Source organism: Brassica oleracea, unplaced genomic scaffold (genome assembly GCF_000695525.1).
Source record: "Brassica oleracea var. oleracea cultivar TO1000 unplaced genomic scaffold, BOL UnpScaffold00828, whole genome shotgun sequence".
NCBI classification, from domain to species: Eukaryota; Viridiplantae; Streptophyta; class Magnoliopsida; order Brassicales; family Brassicaceae; genus Brassica; species Brassica oleracea.
In genome coordinates, this window is record NW_013617468.1 from 77600 (window position 1) to 81680 (window position 4081).

At 36.9% G+C, this 4081-nt stretch overlaps 1 pseudogene; it reads left to right on the forward strand.

Annotated features, from left to right (window-relative positions):
• Positions 1 to 3472, forward strand: part of LOC106320135 — a 10679-nt pseudogene extending 7207 nt beyond the window's left edge.
• The last annotated feature ends 609 nt before the right edge of the window (positions 3473 to 4081 follow it).

Consider the following 4081-nt stretch of genomic DNA (forward strand, 5'->3'; position numbering starts at 1 on the left):
ATTCCGACTAATGATTGTCTTCTTTGTTTCAGGATTGTAGAGCTTGTAGCCTTTGGAGTTAGCGTCATACCCAATGAAGATGTACTTCTCACTTTTATCATCTAGTTTGCTCCGCTTCTCGTCTGGAACATAAGCGTGAGCAATGCTTCCAAAGACTCTTAGGTGTGAGACTCCAGGCTTCCTTCTGCTCCAAGCTTCTTGTGGTGTCATTTCTAAAACACTATTTGTTGGAGAACGGTTTGATATATAAACCGCACAAGCAACTGCTTCTGCCCACAACTCCTTTGGTAGCTTCTTACTCTTTAGCATGCTTCTTGCCATTTCAAGTATTGTCCTATTCTTTCTTTCCGCTACTCCATTTTGTTGAGGGGTTCTTGGCACCGTCAACTGTCTTCGAATGCCATTATCTTCACAATACTTCAGAAACTCCTTGGACATGAATTCTCCTCCTCGATCTGATCTCATGGACTTGATCTTAAGACCACTTTCCTTCTCAACATGGGCTTTGAACTTTTTGAAATTTTCAAACACTTCTGATTTTTGTTTCAAAAAGTAAACCTATATTTTTCTTGAAAAGTCATCAATAAAGAGAAGAAAGTAGTTACTCTTACCAAGTGAACTTGGTTTGATTGGCCCACATACATCTGTATGTATGAGTTCTAGTGGCTTTCTTGCTCTTGTCTCCGACTCCTTTGGAAAACTCATCTTGAATTGCTTTCCAAGTAAGCAACCTTCACACACTTGATTTGGATGATTGATACAAGGTAATCCTTTCACCATTTCTTTCTTGGAAAGTAGCTCTAAGCCTCCGAAGTTGAGATGACCAAATCGAAGATGCCAAAGCCAAGATTCCTCCTTGTAGCACATCTTGAGACATCGTGCAATGTCATTTTGAATGTTTAGGACAAACATTCTATTACTTGACATCGGCACCTTCGTGATGAGATTATTTGAATTATCTCTTAAAGAAAGGCTATTATCTTTTAGTCGAATGTCATAACCTTTCTCTAAGAGTTGTCCTAGGCTCAAGATGTTGGTCTTCATGCTTGGAATGTAGTAAACGTTGGAAATGAATTGATGATCTCCATTCTTCAAGCGGATGAGAATATTTCCTTTACCTTTCTTTCGATTCATCTCCCAAAGCCACATTGGTTTTCACCGATTCATCGATCTCCACGAACATGGTTTTATTTCCACACATGTGGTTGCTTGCACCACTATCAAGGTACCACTTGTGAACCTCATTTGGTTCATCCTTCTTGTAAGCCATCAACAGCATATCTTCTTCCTTACGCCGTTCTTCAACATAGTTGGACTTCTCTTCAACTCTATTGTTGTTTGGAGTTTTGCATTCTGTTTGGTCTTGTTTGGAGTTTTGCACTCAGAAGCATAATGTCCAAATTTTCCACAACTATAGCATTTGATGCTTGATTTATCGTACCTTGATTTTGGGTTTCCTCTTCCACGACCTCTTGATGAATTCTCTCCTCTTTGGTTGAAGTTGTCTTCATATGGTCTCCAGCCTCGTCCATTTACACCACGACCTCGTCCTTGAAAATGACCACCACCACGTCTCGGATGATTTCGGCCAGATTCTTCCTTTTGATCACTTCTCATCTTGAGAACTTTCTCCACAATATCTTCTTTCTTCTTCTTCTTTTCTTCATAAGCTTGTAGTGATCCAAGAAGTTGCTTCATTGTCATAGTCTCCAAGTCTTTTGTCTCTTCAATCACGGTGACGATATGCTCGAATTTTGAATCCAATGATCTAAGAACTTTCTCCATGATTCTTACCTCATCTAACTTCTCACCATTTCTTTTTAGGTTATTAGTAACTGTCAAGACTCTTGAGAAGTAATCTGAGATGAGTTCTCCTTCTTTCATTTGTAACACTTCAAATTCTCCTCTTAGAGTTTGAAGACGTACCTTCTTAACTTGTTCCGCTCCCTTGTAAGATGTTTGAAGCTTCTCCCATGCTTCTTTGGACGTCCTTGCACCAGCAACCTTCTCAAATGTATCTTCATCTAATCCTTGATAGATTAGACAGAGAGCCTTCTTGTCTCTCTTCCTTGAATCTCTCAAACCATCCTTTTGTGTTTGAGATAGACCTCCATCATTCTCCGGTTCATTGAACCCTTTCTCGACTATCTCCCACACATCATGTGCTCCTAGGATAGCCATCATCCTAAGACTCCAATTGTCATAGTTGCTCTTAGTGAGCAATGGAACTTGGAAGGGAACTCCATTGTTTGCCATCTTCAAAGGAACTTATAGCTCTGATACCACTTTGTTGGAATGAAAAACTTTATAAAAATGGAGAAAGTGTTTAAGTGTTTGAAGAGAAAAATTTTGCGAAGAAGAAAGATTTTATAACTTAGAAGAAGATTTTTATTACTTGTTACAAGCTTTGTTTATTTCTTGGTGATCCCAAATGAAAGGGGAGTGGAGGTATTTATAGCCTCAAAAATACAAAATATCTTACATATTTTAATCCTAAATCTAGAGAATTCTACCATAATATCTAAGATTTTTTTTTTATCATAATTATCTAGATAATTCTATGAGAATATCTAGATTTTTATTCTAAGGAGGTGAATGATTTTTCTAGAATGTGGATTAAGTTTTGGATCAACACATGATTAGCCCAATACTTAACTCGATCCAAATCAAGTTTACCTTTCAACAGGAACTTTATTCAGGTATATATATGTTTTTGGTCATATTTTGCATTCTCTGATGCCTAAAAGCATTTGATTTCATCATGGATTAGTACTGTTCATTAGAAGTTGATTATATATAGGTTTGATTAATAAAAGTTTGAAATAGTCTATGTCATAAGCTTGTTACTAATCAATATTCACTATCCTTTTGTTCGTTCTATTAGATTTTATCTCTTGTTGAGATTCGTGGTGTTCCTTTTCCGATGTTCAAGGTCAAAGCACTAACTCTTGATATAAAGATCTCTCGGTATACTATCGTATGGAAAGACTGTTACAAAACTCTCCTGATTTAGAGAAGCTAACAGTACGTGCAAGGAATTTCAACACCTTACTGGTATATTCAATTATTCTTCTTTTTTTTATATTCAATTATTCATCATCAACCTCTTTTTCTAGCTATTATCGAGTTGAAATATATCCAACAACTGATTTTGTATATTTTTTCTATTGTACAGGAGAAGCATCTTGACAAATACTTGGAAATAAAAGGCTTTAATCTGAACACATGCTGGAGATCAAAAGATGGAGCCTCTTGGAACAAGTGTGGTGTATATGCAAAATCAAAGCATGTGACTTCATTAGTGGAACTTATTCTTAAAAATACAAAGAAACTAGACAAGGTGGTGGTCCTGTTGGATGAACTTTACCTTAAGTTTAAAATTAAAGACGTTGTGGTTCCATCACTTCCTGGCTACAAAAATGTCAACGTTGTGCTCTCCACTACCAAGTTGATGGCATTAGAGAAGTGGTGAAATGAATCATAGGGGGTTGAAGTCTTGAGTTTTATTGAACGTTTGCTTTTACTTTCTGTTTCCAATAACTGGTGTACTTATTTAAAACATGTTACATCGAATCTATTGAAACACACAGTAGAAGAAGATTTTGGTTTGTTCACACAAAATATATGGGCCGTAATAAGTGGAGTTCTTTAGAGTATATCAAAACATGATGTGAATCAGTTCTCCAATATTGCTAGATTTAGGCTGCCTGGAATAATAGTTTTATAACTAACTACAAACAAACATTGTTTTTTGTAAACTGCAGGAAATCGCAGGCCATCTTCATCTATTTTTTTTTGTTTACTCTGTTTTTGTGTTCAAGAACTCCAAAATAGAAACAAACATAAGATAAACGTTTTTGGTATATCTTTTGATCATAACTCCAAATATCTTGTACATATATAGTTTCCTTGTGTCTCGTCATACCCATTCCAAATTAGTGCTCTTACCAGTCCAGCGAGTACCTTGCTTCTGATCCTCCAGTTTGGCTTCGGCACTGGTTTCAAATGCTCCTGCAGCCTGCACTGCATTAGCTCTCATGGTCATTCCTCCACGACCTCGTCCTCCTCTGCCACCACCTCT